Raw genomic sequence first — 16108 nt, 5'->3', positions numbered from 1 at the left:
TTCACAAGAAGATAGCAGTTTCAGGTGAGCAACATCTTGCAGAGTGTTTACAGTCAAATTTTGATGGCATTCACTGCATGAGGGGTATGGTAGTGACTTGTTTGAGCAATAACCCTTGTAGTTATTTCCTCACATTCTTGAATAACACCACAGTTTAAAGAGACTGATGGAAATCTGGATAGGGAAATCATTGGAAATTACAAAGGAAGAATATAAATTGATCATCACTTGGGCTTTGGTTTGAGTTGTTTTTTGTTGTTGTTTTTTTTTGTTTGTTTTTTTTTTTGTTTGTTTGTTTGTTTTTTGGGTTTTTTTTTCTGATTCACCTAACAATTCAACATGTGCATTAAGGGTAAAAGGAAGGATCAAAACTCCCTGTCTTTAGTATTCCAAGTTCATACTAGCTGTGTTGTTCAAATTTTTAGGAATACAGGTGGGTTTTTTCAGACACATTGTCCTCTTATTTGGTTTGATAATTAAAACTAATTTATACCTTCAGAAAACATATTGGCTTAGTGAATGTTTGATAAAGAGCTGCAACACAGAAATTTTCTCAGAACTCTTCCCCGAATGTCCCTGTTCCCCCCTTCCTTCCTCAAAATGACATATATTTGGTTCAGGAAGCAAGCTTGCTACCATATACTCACCCTTGCAGCTAAAAACTAGTGCACTGGAGCCACAGGCATATAGCTGTCTAGTGGTTTAGTGGTGGTGCCTGCAGTTGGAACCAAGGCTGCAAGTTGAAGTTGAGGCAGTAAAAGCAGCAACAGCCATTGTCTGAAGTTGGCCTCTTCTGTGGGACACTGTTTTCATTTTATGCTCATGAGAAGCTACCAAGGACTAGGTGGTCAGTGTCACAGTTCTACTGAGGTGACGTAGTCATCCAGTAAAGATCCTGGTAAAAAAAAGCTACTCTTCTGTCTCCTTGTACATGTGAAAAAACATACCCATCCAAACTAGTCTCGCCACCATCTTTTTCAGAGCATTGTGAGCAACATCTTGCCTGTTGCTCCTTTTTATTACTGGTGTGTCATCAGGTTCTCACATCTAGGAGAGGTAAAAATCTATCTGCATGTCACTTTCCTGCTTATCCACTAGGTTTCCACAACTCTTAGTTGGCATTTGCTCTGTATTTGAGCTACCCATAGATACTTTCTTCTGTGCTAAACAAATGCAGTGTTGTCTTACCTGTATTCAACCTTTCACTGCAAGAATGAATTTGACAGCCCAGAAATCTCTGTTATTTGGACTAGATGTTAATTAAGAGGCTGTGGAATTGGCTTTGGGTGTAAGTAATCTTGCTGAGCACTGAAGCACTGACTGTGTGCAGTTCGCTATGCACCTGATGGCACATGCAGACATCCTTGTTCCCCCTTCATACAGGGGTAACATCAAATTCACTCACGAACAGTCAAGAGTCAACATCTATTGTTATAGATGAACCCTCTCAGTCATTAGTGCAAACAGAGGTTCAGCAATGTGTGCCACATCTGTACATTTCGTGGCTAAAGAAGCTCAGAGGAACAATTCTCTGATGAACCATTCTCCATGTAGCAGGACAGCGTCACTTTGTACAACTGCACAATCCTTTGAACGCATTCAGGGTGGGTAAGTTGCTTCCTTTCCACACAGGATAGCCCAAGTAACCATTTAGGTCCACAGATAACTGACATACTTACTACAAAATGTATGGAAACACAGTGAGCTGAGGCCACGTAGTACTTAATGCAAGAGCACTTCTCAAATATTGATTAATTAATTTTCATAGTGTATTTTTGACACACAGTCGTACATACTAAATTAATTAACAGGGGTTTGGTGGTTTGGTTTTTTTCCCTTTTTACCACGACGGGGCGGGGCTGGGACTACCTAACGCCAACAAAAACCGCACAATCCAGGAAAAACTTTTATAGCAAAACAGCGACACCCACTGCTGGACATCACAGTTGCACCCTTATGCTCGAAACTAAAGCGAAGGTGAAAACGCCAGGGAGAGGGAAGCTGAACTGCCACGGGGGTCGCGAACCTTCTCCCTTGCATCGCTTCCACCAACCTCAGGTTGCGGTCTTAACACAGGGCTGCCCCCAAGGGCCGTGGTTATTCAGCAGGGAGACACGGACGGAGGAAGGAAGGGTGTCACGGTGTCACCGTCTCCTCGCCTCCCGTGCCCCGCTGCCTCCCCTGGGCGCAGCGACACAGACGGGAGGACGAGCGGCGGGCGCGGGGTCACGGCCGCGCTGTCTCCGCATCCGCAGCGTTGAAGCTCGAGGATGCTCCGCGCCAGGGAGGAGCTGCCGGCGGGACTGCAGCCCCGGCCAGAACGTCCGGCAGCTGGTGAGAGAGGTGCGCGGACGTGACTGTGACACTCGGGTGGGTACCGAAGCCCCCCGACTTTTCCTCCCGCGCGTCACCGCCCAGGGCGGGCTTCGCCTCCCGGCGGCTGGTCCCTAAGCGCCCTGGGCACTTCCTGCTGACGGCTCGGCGGGAAGAGGGGCTGTGGCTCACGGGCCGTCAGCACTGCGCGCAGCCCCGGTGCGGTGAGAGAGGCTCCCGCTGTCTTCCCTCGTCCTCCCCAGGTGGTGACCTCGAAGCGGGGCCGGGGGCGCCGGAGCCGCGTCTCTCGCGGTGTGCGGTGGCTTGGGGCTCGGCGCCTGCGGTGCGAGACGCCGGGCTCAGCAGCGGCAGCCTTGGCTAGGCCGGGTCAGTTCAGCCCTTGGAGCACGTGTCTGTGCGAGCGGCTTTCCTCGGGTGCGGCCGCTGGTGCTGCTGGTGAAGATCCAGCTGGCACTCGGGCGGAGGGTCAGGCCGGCAGCCGCCGGGAGCGCGACCCCGCGGGGCGCTGCCCCGGCACAGCTGTCCCGGCTGCCCGCGAGCCCGGCAGCGGGGCAGCGCTTCTCGGCTGTAGGAAGCTGCTCCGTCGGGGAAAGGTACACACTGGTGTGTCAGGGTTGTGTCTTCTCCCTCTTCTTGAGTTTGTAACTTAAGGCAGGGATGGTCAGAAGAGGTCTTTCCCCCTTACCTGAAAGACAGGGTCTTTTCTTGCTATAAAACCAAATGGAAGAGAGAAAATAACGAGCTGGAAAGGGAAGGAAGTAATTGGAAGCCAGTCTGTAGTTGTATGAACATAGCTACATTTGCTTTTCTGCTGCTGCTGCTAGTTGGACTGCTGTGCTGAGACGGCAGGAGAGCACAGCAGTGTTTTGGGATGCAATGTGCTGCTGGGAAAGTCCAAATTGGTCCAGAAGGGTACTGCTTAGCCCTGAAGTAATTCTCTCTGGCTCTGCTATTTGTCGATTGGCTGGCTTAACATGCAGAAGTGATGTCTGCATGGACACCTTTACTGACTTTCTTGAAAGCAATCTTTCAAATTCGTGTCTTTACAGGGTAATAGCACAGCTGAAATTTTACAATAAAACCAACTGCTTGAATCTATGGTGGGGGAAGATGGTGGAAAAAAAGCCCCACCTGAAACTGGTGTACAGAAAGTAGTTAGTGAGGTGGACAAATGAGACCAATCCGGAGCTGTTCGAGACACGCAGTGCTTGTCGTGGCTTTGGTTTTTCAAAATGGATCTCAGTAACTTCTGAAAGGATTGATGGAATAGATGTTTTACAGTTGTGCTTGGTTTTTGGTCAGCAATGTAAATGAATCAGTATTAGTACTGGCATATAGACCTGGGTTTTCAGTCATCTAACATGTCATTTAAGAAGGCATGAGTGACATAAACTGACCACTAATCACAGCTGATATGGGCTTCTGTCTTGCATTGTATTACTTAGAAGATTGATCTGTAGTTACTGTTCTCTTGGTGTTTCCTTTTATACACATTCTTGCATGTGAAAGACTTGCTGGAAGCAAAGAGAAATTCAAAGCTAACCATTTCTTGCTTTGGGGATTTTTTTATATTAATGTAAGGGCTCACATAGGACACAACTGAAAACTTTGATGCTGTAGTGTGGGTATATTGAGTTTTTTATGTCCAGCAACACTGGGCTTTAGTTTAATAAAACCACATTTGTAAGTTTTGGGTGAGGGTGCATTGGTGTGTCATTGTTACTAAAACAGAGGAATATTGCAAACCTGTTTTGAGGTGCAGGCTGTCTTCTTTTTTCTTTTCCTTTCATAAGATGTTCAAGTTATGCCCTATCAGACCCTATGGATAATACAAAACTTTTTAATGGTATCTGGTAGTTCAGCAACTTGATGCAACTTGAATGCTTTGTGTGTTAGCTAAGAGAAGAAGTCTGCAAATAGCCACACGGTACAGCCTATTAATACTGCTAATGTAGTAGTAGCTAAGAAAATACATTAAGTATTATTAAACATTATATACTGTAATACATACATTACTAACCATTAGTAAGATCATTCTAATAAGCAGATACTAGTACTTGAAAAACACACTATATATGTTAGATATATGTTATTTAAGCGATAAAAGGAATGGACATAATTTGAAATCTTCAGTTTTTTCCCCCTCCCTGCTTCAAATTGAAATGATGAAAATTACTTTACTTTCAAACTTCCTACCTAAATATAGGTCCCCAAAATATGTACTGAATACGTGTTGAAAAAAAATGAATAGTTCGACTCAATGATCCTAAGAGCTCTTTTCCAACCTAAATCATTTTGTCATTTAAGTAACAAAAACAAACAACAAAATGAAAAAAATTCTAGCTTTCAAAACCATCTTCTTTCTTTACCAGTAAGAATTTTTTTTTTTTTGAAAATATGTTTGTAGAGAATAAAGCATGCACTTTTTATGTGTATTTTCAAGTGATAAAATACTCCTGGTCAAACTGTCTGGTCAAAAATTAATCCAAGTTCAGATCCATCAGGGCTGGATGTTGCTACAGCACTCAGTTTATCTGTAGTTTTTATACTTCATGTATCACTACTGCATTTATCTGATTCTTTTGTGTTATTGTCTGTAATTGAATAATAGTAATTAAGTATAGAGCTAACTAGGAATGTAGACTACATTGTATAGCATAATATAGAGTATACAGTTTATTACTGGTACTCAAGAGTGATTTTAAAGTCTAACAAGTGAGTTGGTTATACTGTGGGTGATTGGCTGCTGGACTTTGTGCTTTTTGCTTGCAGTTGTTTGTAAGAATTCCACCAGCTCAGGCCTTAAACACCCTTCCTGTGGATGCATGCTGGGGCAACACAGTGTCTAAATAAACTTTCTTGAATACACTTACTAGCATAGAATCCTTGGAATCTTGTAGTGGTTTTGGTTTCTTCCGCTGATTTATTACTGTATTTTTTTGTCCCTTGTAAGTATCAAGCATATAAACACAGACAGGATTTAAGCTTCTAAAGAGAAGAACACATGCACCTTTGCTGTACCTAGCAGAAGTAGACAACAATGTGCTCAGTCATGGCAATTTTAATATGAAACAAAGTTTAGATCTGTTGAAGCTGAAAAGAAGAGCTAACAGCTAACAGCTGCAGAACCCATGTATTTCTGCATTAAAGTGCAAATTCTGGACAAAAGCCTATTACACTAGCTCTTCACTCATTATTTGTTTTTCCTGAGGTTACTAGGACACAAAATCCCTGATACCTTTGAAAGGTATTAGGAAAGGGTTATTAGCTGTTACTAGTAGTTTGGAGTGAGTGGGGGGGGGGAAGTAATATTTTTCTGATTCAGCAGTTATTTTGACAAAATTCAACAGCAGCCTAAAGATAATGTAATTTTTCTCTCTAGTTATATACAGAGTAAACTCACCAATGCCTAGATAAGCTGCTTTTGCAAACTGTCTTTTTATTTAAAGGACATGTATAGGATGGTCTAGAAGAAACTGGAAGAGTAGTCCTTATTTTTGTTTTGAAAAGTGAGCAAACAGTCTTTTTTGAAATCCTGATTTTTTTTTCTTTCCCCTTACCTTCCATGTAACAGTATCTGCAGTAGTCTTGTTAGTTGTAAATGACAGACCTAAAAACTGGGAGGGTGGCAGATTAGTTTCTATCTGTTTACAGTTGAAAAGTAGGAAATCTGTAATAAATTTGTGGTTTAGTCCTTATATGTGTTCGGTCAAGTCAAGACAGGCAGTAATATTTGGGCATTACATATGCAAGAAAGACTATATTTTTTAGATTGTTGGTGTCTTCATTTATGGACAGCCATTAATTTTGTAAGAGTTAGTAAATTAGTGAAAGCCCCAGGGAAAGTCTGCTTTATCTTATAACATATTTGTGTTACTATTCATATTTATATTATTTAAGATCCTTCACATTTTCCTTGGGAGTTGCCTCTCTGAGCTTTATAATTTTGTATGAATCAGGCACAAATCCTCATCCCATAAAAATGTATACTAATAATTTTTCTGCTGTGATTTATTGCCATTGACTTCAGTTGCCATATACCTGGAAGGTGCACGGGTGGCATTACACTTGCATGTGTTTATAGGATTACGTTATTTTTTTTGCAAAAGCAAATTGCAGCTCTTTAATACAGATATCTGGAAAGCAAACCATCTGTGTTGAGGTTATGATGATCTGATAATTTCAGTCTTGTTGTTGTTCTTATGGTTGAAATATAAAGGATCAGAAGTCATGTATCATCACAACTCTTTCTTCCCCGTTTTATGGTAGCTCATTCTCTTTAAGTCTTATTCACATAAAACTATAGTTGAAATGTAATGATATTCTCAGAAGAGTGTGGACATGGAATTAGCAAAAACAAAGTAAAAATAAATATATCTGTAATTAGAAAAGGAGTGTGGCCTTCTGTCTGCAAGTCTGGTAACTTTACACCAGGTCCAAGATTTTTTTGTATAAAGAAGGAGGTGCACTGACTCATTAAATGTCATGTTGAATAGACAGGAACAGCGTAAAATCAATTTTCAAATAGCAGTATGAGGTTCTGCAGGAGCTATAACTTGATACAATAAAGTGGCTGAGGTTCATTACTTCTCGTTGTTGTCAGAGCAGTTTTAGGTAACATTGGGCTTCAGGGGTCTCTCAATATTAAAAATTCACTGAAGGGCTACATTTCCAATTTACCAGGAAGGAAGCAAGGCAAGTAAGTATACTACTGCATGGCAAACAAGTTATTCAAAATAGAAGAAAAGGAGAAATCCTGCTCTAAATCGCACCAAAATGATTAGTGAAAGATAAAAGCCTTCTTGCACCACGCCAAGGAAGCATTTCTAGCGCATGTAGCTGGAACAGGTGGTACTTGAAATTACATCTTTGACAGTAGATACTGCCCTCCTTCGCCTTCAGAAATGTTTTTTGTGGTGCTCAATGAAGCGTTGCTAGTTGTACAATGCATCAGATGCTCCCAGTGGAAAAAGTACCAGGAATCAACTCATTAATTCGTCTCTTATCTTCTTGTGGCTTGAAAAAAAATAGGCTTTTAAAAACAGACACTGCTCACCAAAACAGCTAGATGGAATTCTGCTTGCTTCTTTTCTATTCAAGCATCAGATACTTCAGTCTTTTAGGCTATTTCTAGTTCTCCCAAAACTGTGTTTCAAGTAAATGACTACCCCTTATCACGGACATTTGCCTTGTGACCTACCAGGGAATATATATCAGGTTTGCTTGCTTTGCTGTCAAAGTGGGCCTGATGATACCACCTTAGTATGAAGCTTTAGTCTGGTTATTTGGAGATTTTTTAACTGCCTGTGGAAAACTGTGGATACTTGCAGGTTTTGAAGAAAAGCAGTATTGATGAGGAATAGAGCATGCACTGATGTGCAATTTGAGAGGGAATTTATGAGGAATCAAGGAGATGGCACATCCCCTACCACAGAAGAGCTTGTCTGCTCTGTCGATCAGCTGGTGCAATAGCTCTGGTGCAATAGCTCTGGACATTCTCCCCCCACACACGTGATGAGATGACCCAGGCCAGCTCTCTTGACTTGCTAGTGAGTTATTTCTCTCTGTGGCACCAGGGGTGAAACTCTCAATAAACACCTGAGTGTGAGAACAGATGTGGGGAGATAAGCTGGAAATTCCCCACTGAGAGACACTACTTTACAAACTATAAAAGCTACACAAACTTTAATGGAGGCAGAAACCACCTACACACACCCTGGAAATGTGTGGGATTTCTCAAGCGGAGTTTGGATGCAAATTTGCTGGATACTTTCCTAGGAATTGAATGAAAGAATTCTATGTGTACTCCATCACCAATTCAGTGGTAAATTACATTGAATCCTAATCTATACTATTTCTTTGCTAGTTGTAAATATAGGCACCTTTATCATGCACTGTATTTTATCTAGTAGTTCTTTTTGTTTTACTCCTGTGTAGTAAGTAGTCTGTTTGAAGTCTTATGTCTGTTAATTTTGTTAATTCAATAAATAATTCACCTTGTAATAGACCTAATCAACCATTATTAAGAACTTGTGAGTGAGAGCAATCTCACAGTGGTACAGGCCGCCTCAAACAGCCACTCTCAGAAATCTGCATCAAAGGCAGGACTTGCCCGGGCTCTTGCCCTCTCATTCATCACAGGCAGCAGGAAACAATAGTGTTGAAACAATAGTGAATGTGTTATCTTAGTAGCTCAAGCATTTAGGAGTACTGAGGCTACTCATAAAGAAGCATGGTAAGAACAGTATGAAAGCACTGGTGTTTAATTGCTTAAAACAAGAAAGTCTCCAAAGGGTGCAAAAACAATCAGTGCTGACATCTCAGGAGGATTTAATTTCTCTCAGCAAACAGCAGTCTAGACTTACAAATACCTGTTCTGTATTCATCTTAAGTACTTAATTCAGGAACCCTGAAAGTTTTGGGGGTGCCTTTGCTTTTGGCAATCCCTGTCACTCGTCCTTAGATGTCCAGAGCTTGCATTGCCTGGCAGAGGCCTGCAAGTCCAGCAGAGGTGTTTCAGGAGCATTGCACTGCACAACACCTCTAGCAACAGCTTGGCTTTGTTACTGTTCTTTGATGTCCTTATTACAGGCACTGACCTGATGTGGGACAAAGAGAGTATGACAAAGGTATAGGAGAGATAAGGGACTTCACTCTTGTTTTTCCTATTGTCACAATCAATTTTATACCAACATTTCCAGTACAGATGAACCTGTCCAATTCTCTCCAGGAGGCAGTTGTCTGGGGAAATTTGGATCTGATAAGGCTGAGCAGGGGTCAGAAGAGATGTGGAAGCAGCACAGGCAGAGCAGCAGGATGGGCACACAGCTCTTGCATATGCTCTGAGCGTATTTTGGACTAACTGTGCCAAGGATGACCTCGTTGCAAGGCTTTTCAGTAACCACATCTTGCAATCTGTGATGAAAGTTAGATAGATCAAAGCCTTATCCAGAACCTCTGGATTCCTCCAGACATTAACATGACCTCCTAAAGTTTGTTGATACCGTATCTTTATGAGGTTTTATCTCATCTAGAGCAAATGTAGCTAACTAACCACAAAGATTTTCAGAATTCTTCATGAAATAAGGGATTTTTAGAGTTTTGCAGACTCCTGAAATGTAGACTCTGTCTGGTATGGCAGCAAGAAAATATTCTTGTCCAGTCTCGTAACATCTGAGTATTTCCACCTCTTCCTATGCTCAACTGCCTTAATGAATAAGAAAATGCCACCACCCCTGTCTCATAGAAGAAACTGAGGGATGGCACAGCTATGACTTATTACTCATTATAATAAGAAGGTTGGTTTTGGCACCTTTCTGCCACTAGACCAGTGACTCTGATTTTGCTTGTGAAATGACAAAGAAAGGGCAGCAGGGCACATGGGAAGAAAGAATTGTTGAAAGGCTGTGAAATACGGTATAAGTAAAGTTAATCTGACTTTAGAATTCCAGGCATCTGTTCTGATTCTGCAGCTTTAGTTGAGGTGATAAATGACCCCCACAAGTAGATCTGAATATAGCTATACCACAGGAATATGCAATCAGTTTTCAAGCTTTTGCCTGAGTAAACAGCAATTTGTTTGAGACAGTTTGCAAATCACGGATTTTTGATTAACCATTAGAAAAAGTCTCAGACATTGCTTCCAGACTATTGCATTGGATGCTTCAGTGCCTTTGAAAATATGAGCTTGTGCCTGAGCAGACTGAGTTTGCTTTGTTCACTTATTTTATTTGAGTATTTTGCTAAAGATAAAAAGCCCCTCATATGTGAGAACTACAGTGTGATGAAATAGTGTTCTGTGACCTCTGAGAATTTGTTGGGCCTATTTCTTACAAAGCAAGCTAAACCCCTCTCTCTGATCAACTTCACAGACATGACTGGCTGGACAGTGAATTGCGAGCAGCTATGTGACGTGGCTTAGGGGGAGAACAGCAAAGCTGTAGTTCTGCTGGACCAGTGCTAGGCCACCTGCTTTGCAACCTAAGTGCAACTATTTCTAGTAAAATTTAATTGCCAGAGCTAGTCTTGGCTGCTGCTCCACTTCACTCCTGCCAGCTGCAGAGCCACTGTACTTCCTGCTCCACATGTGCAGGCAAAATCATCATACACAGTTGCTCCAGCACTGGTCTCTGAGTTTATTCAGCCTCCACCCTCTCTCTCTCTGGCTGCAGCCTTGACCGAAGTCAGCAGTCAGTAATGTTTTTTCAGGTTTGTCTGACTTTCCTGCTGTGAATCCAAGAAACAATTCATTTTTTCAGGGCAAGAGCAAAAGTGCTGGCCCAGGCAGACTGCTTGGTAAATATTTTTCTATAAGCTTTAATCACACAGCCAGCACAAGTATCCTTAGCTAAGGTTAAATGGAGCAGAAAACCACAATATTTGCAAGTGACAGAGGGAGTGCTGTCTCCATCCCTCATGCTGTTTTGCACATAGGCCTCTTTTGCTGGAAAAGCAATTTGCAATGACAGTGATCCCAAAGTCTATACAATACTGCACCAAAGGATGAATCCCTTCACTCTTCAATAGCTTCTTGGCTAGATAATCTGGTTCTATCGAATTGCAGCCAGAGATTGCCCCATGTTACAAAAGACTGTTTCTCTTTTGACAGATAATGGCTGAGCTGTCTCTCCCTGATGTACTGCTGACTGAAAATCAGTCTCCTTCATACCCCATATTATAGAAGGAGCATGCATTAGTCAGCATGCATGCATGCAAAAAAACCCCAAAAAACAACTACAAAGGAAAACCATTTAAGGACCTTTTAAAGGATAAAAGCATAAAAACAGATTCTCATTATCAACACACAGCAATTACAATAAAATGTGGGTCTATGAGCCTTTCTTCAGCATTTCATAATTGTGGGTCCTGAGTAGTTTTTGATAAATATGCAGGATGTAGCAAGGTCCTGCATATACCTAGATACCACATTGTAACGGGCAATTAGTCATCCATATCACATTCCAGCAGTTGTGTTGCATTTTATTAATGTAACTGTGCCCAGGACATTGCAACCAGCTTCTGGTTTATGTTTCATCACTTCCCTTTTGCATTCTGAATCAAGAGCATAAAGTGTCTCTGAGGCTTTTGCAAAAGTCCCTTACCCCATTTTAGGGTGACTACATCATTCCTATTCCCTTTTTTCTGCCATGAAATATTCCTCCTTATTTTTTTACTGCTGGTACTGAAGATCTGCAGTCACTGACCTGCACTGCTCATTATGGGTTCCCAAGATAGAGGCAATGCTCTGATGCACGGGGCGTAAGTGACCTTTGGGTCTGAGGAGTGGTTGATGGTATGTGCTACCTCTGATCCAGGCAGTGCCCAGCGCCTCCCCGGAGTGAGCACAGCCAGTCTGTCATGCCCATGGCCAGGCAGGGATGCCCTCTCACCGGCACCAGGGTTGTTTTTCATGTCTCCTGAACCCCTTCCCACCTGGCTCCCTCATCCACCCTGTGTTACCCCCTCAGATGGGTCACTCACAGGAACAATGGGAGCTGCTGGTGGCACCAGCACTGTCCTCCTCAGGGACATCAGGTCTGAAGGAACTGGGGAGCCACTGAAGGGACAGGAGGCTGAGGGGGCTGGGGGCAGCTGAGGGGATGGTGGGGCTGAGGGGTCTGGGGCAGCTGAGGGGGATGACAGAGGCTAGAGGGCTGAGGACAATGGAGCGGGGGGCTGGGGATGCTGAGGGGACATGAGGAAACTGATGATGTAAGTACTCAAAAAGCATATTGTTTGCAGTATCTCAGTTGTGACGAGAAACTGAGACCCATTGTTTAAAGTTTCATAAACCATAGAAAAAGTTTTCTTACCAAGGAAAGAAGTTGCTCAACCAAGACAGCAGATTGTGTGCCAATTCATAAGTCATGTCCTCAGGTGAACTTGTGTCCATGAAAGGATAAAGTAAGGTGGGGCCCATTCCTCAAATATCCACCAGAGACCCTCTTGAGACTGTTCCCCAATTGTGTACTCATGTCCAAGCTATAAGGCGTACAGCTTTATCAGTAAGGGGGACGAGAATTCTGGAACTGTGTGTGCTGGGGTGTGTTAGGAGGAATGGTTCCCCCCATCTCGTGCACCCACCGCTGAAATAAAGTAACGCCTGCTTTCTAATGCTGAAATTACAGTGCTGGAGCGTTGTATTCTTCCCAACCTTCCTGTGACGCTGAGGGCAGTGGGGTCCGGGCTGAGGGCACTGAGGGGACCGGAGGGCTCGCAGGGCCCCGGGGGTGCTGCGGGCAGCGTGCCGAGGGTTGCGAGCCTGAGGGTCCCCGCGGGGCCGGGCTGACGGCGGCTCGAGCCGCGCGTCGTGCGTCGGGCGCGTGCCGGCGCCCGGCGCGGGCGGCACCGCCCTCGCGCGGCCGCCGTTGCGGGCGCTGGGGCGTTGGGCGCGCGCCGTCGCGTGTCGCGACAGTTGTCGCCCGGCGCGATGGCGAAGGGGCCGCTGCCGGCTGCTTTCCGCCCCTCCTCCGCCGCCCTCTGGCCCCGCTCCCGCCTTGTCGTCCCGCGGCCCTGCACCTTCCCCATGAAGCTGTGGCTGCTGGTCAACAGCCCGTGCGTCCACTCTGTGCGCTGGGACGCCCGCGGCGAAGGCCTGTTCATCGACCAGGGGCTCTTCGAGCAGGAGCTGCTGGCCGTGGGGCCCAGCGCCGCCGGGGAGGAGGAGCTCTTCAAAACCAAGAACTTCGGCAGCATCGTCCGCCAGCTCAACCTATACGGGTTCCACAAGCTGACGGTGAGTCCGGCCAGCAGCACGGTCGAGTCCAGGCCGAGGCCGGCCACGGCAGGGGGCGATACCAGCTACGCTGATGGGCCCCTGCACCACTTCTGGAATCCCCATTTTCGCTACGGCCGCCCCGACCTCCTCGTAAAGATCAAGAGACTGACCAAGGCCAACAAGGAGAAGCTGGACGCTGGCCTGGAGGTGACCAGCCGTCTGCCCGATGACTTGCAGTACATTACTGGAAGGGGACTTGCTGCTGTCGCCCACGTCCCTCGGCGAGGTCGGAAGGACCGGTGAGATGGGCGGGTCATGGGTGGCCGCGGTCGGCCTGGGGGTGGCAAGGACTTAGAAAATTGGCACTGCCCTGGGGGGAGCGAGTCACCTGCCCTTGCTGGTGGCTGCTCTGTCCACGCGGTGTAAGAAAAGGGTTGTTCTTCCGGAAGGTAGATCTGCTGCCAGTAAACACAGGGAATGTAACTACAAGTTGCAACAACTGTGCTGCCCATTTATAAATAGGCAAATATCAATATATGCATCTGAATATCTATATACCTCTCACTGTGTAACTCACAGGTCCTGCTTGTATTATCTACAATGAATTACATGGTTCACAGTGTTTCAGTGTGCCTGTAGACTGCCTACAGTGTAGCAAGGACCTAAAACTAATATACACACACCAAATTGTCCTTGGATAAAAGGTGCAACATGCATTCTTTTCTATGTTTAAAATCTTCGTAATTAAAAAAAAAAAAAGTTGCCCAAAACACAAGTTCAGTGTGCTTTGAAAATGAAGAGGCCAATCAAAAGAAAATACTGCAGCAGTTCTGCTTTTTGCATCTTTGTATTTTCAGCTGTGGGAAACCATATACAACGTAGAGAAGAATGGCAAGGAGAAAGGAAGACTTTGAGATCTACTTTAGGAACACACACAAACTGAGTCATTTTCAATGTTCTCAAATTCAGGGAAAAAGAAGTTCACAGAAAAGTCAGTTATTATCTCAATAAAATGTTGCTTGATGCAATATGCTAAGAGCTATTATTCAACACATACCAGTTTTCTAAAATATGAATTGTTAAGTAACATTCATTCACAGGAACTGAAAATATATCCATGGATACTTTGTAAATTTCAAAACCTTGCCTTTTCCTACAAATAATATTTCATCAGGCTCTGTCTCTCTTTTTTGTTTATTTTGTTTGAAATTAGCTTCTGATCTTATTTCACATTACATAGCTCTTGGCCATATTGCTTTTCTGATAACACTAAGATGTGCTAACATGAGGCCTACCTTAGATATCTTAAAGACCTTTTTCACCTTTCATCCAAAGAAAAGTTCCCCAGTCCAAGGCATTGCAAACAATAGCACAATTACCTGGGCCATTACTGGGATGGCTGAGGATAGGCAGGATAGTGATTGTGCAGCCCAGCAGAGACCTGATGTGACATTGCTGCCCTCCATTAGCACAACAAAGGGAAACAGATGAGATAATCCAGAAGATCTTCCTAATTTTGGGATGGGAATGAGCTCAGAAAGTCTGGAGTTTTAGTAAAGCCTGTGCAAAAGGCTGTGTCTGATTCACATGATCAGCACTACCTCATTGCTCTCCGCTCCATGTGGGTAGACAGCTCCTACCTGAATCTTCAGTCTGTGTTGCCATCTCTCTCCTCTTAAGACCATTTCATAATAGTGAGGAGCAAATGAAAATAAGTGAAGTAAGACATAGCACCTCAAACTTGCAAGGCTTTTTTAGAGGTGCAGTACCCAAACAGGCACCTAATTCACAGCCTTAGGTGTCCTTCCACAAGTTTACTACTGCAAATCACTGAGTCGTGATACCATGGGTCCTTCAGATCTCACAGTTGCTGTGACATACATGGAAAGAAAAGCTGGAGCAATTTATGTAAAACTTAATGTGTTCAGAGCAGATACTATGAGAGAAGGTTCTGTGGCTTTTTGCAATTCTGGGGTTCAGATTAAATTATTATAATGCTGCTTTCTGGGCTCAGCTCTCCTGAATCAGAGCCAAAAATCACACATATGAGCTCCTTTAAATAAAGATTTAGAATCTAATTGTTGCAACACACAGTTCATCAATTGTAAGTTACTGACTTGTTTTGGGTTTTTTCCCCCGATGTCCTCATAGTGGACGTAAATGAAAAAATTGTCCAGAGGAGGGCAGCAAGGCTGGTGAGGGGCTTGGAACACAAGCCCTGTGAGGAGTGACTGAGGGAGCTGGGGATCTTTAGCCTGGAGAAAAGGAGACTCCGAGGTGACCTTATCAATCTCTACAACTCCCTGAAAGGAGGTTGCAGTCACGTGGGGATGGTCTTTTTCAGCAGGCAGCAGCTGACAGAACCAGAGGACACAGTCTCAAGCTGCACCAAGGGAAATATAGGTTGGATATTAGGAAGAAGTTTTTTACAGGAAGGGTGATAAAGTACTGGAATGGTTTGCCAGGGAGGTGGTGGAGTCACCATCCTTGGATGTGTTTAAGAAATGACTGGATATGAAACTCGGTGCCATGATTTAGTTGAGATGTTAGGACATGGGTTGGACTTGATGATCTTTAAGGTCTCTTCCAACCTAGTCATTATGTGAATTCTATAAATTCTGACCAACACTGTCTTTCTACATTTTACCTGAAGTGGCCATGGTAAACCCCTGCATGAAGAAGATGAATTAATGAAATTATCATAAACCACAGTTAATGTGCCTCTGACATGTGAAGCATTTAAACTACATTCCTAAAGACACATTCCTCTTTTGGGGGAGTCATTCAGACCTTAATTGTACTTAATGCAAATATGTTTTTCTAAGGCAGAGAGAAAGGGAAGGAATGGGAGGGTTTCTCAATCTTTTTAAAAGCACACAGAAGAGACATGTCTAAAGGAAAATGCAAAATGACAAATGCTGCATACTGTCATCTCATCAAATACATACCATCTCACTTTGTGCTGCAAGTGGGAACAGCAACTGGCAAGTACAGTTGAAGCATGTTTAAAAATAAAAGCCACCTACTAGAAGATTTTAAGTGTAATATCATTAACGA

This window comes from Pyrgilauda ruficollis, unplaced genomic scaffold (assembly GCF_017590135.1).
Source record: "Pyrgilauda ruficollis isolate IOZ18807 unplaced genomic scaffold, ASM1759013v1 scaffold74, whole genome shotgun sequence".
Lineage (NCBI taxonomy): Eukaryota > Metazoa > Chordata > Aves > Passeriformes > Passeridae > Pyrgilauda > Pyrgilauda ruficollis.
This window is presented reverse-complemented; position numbering follows the sequence as displayed.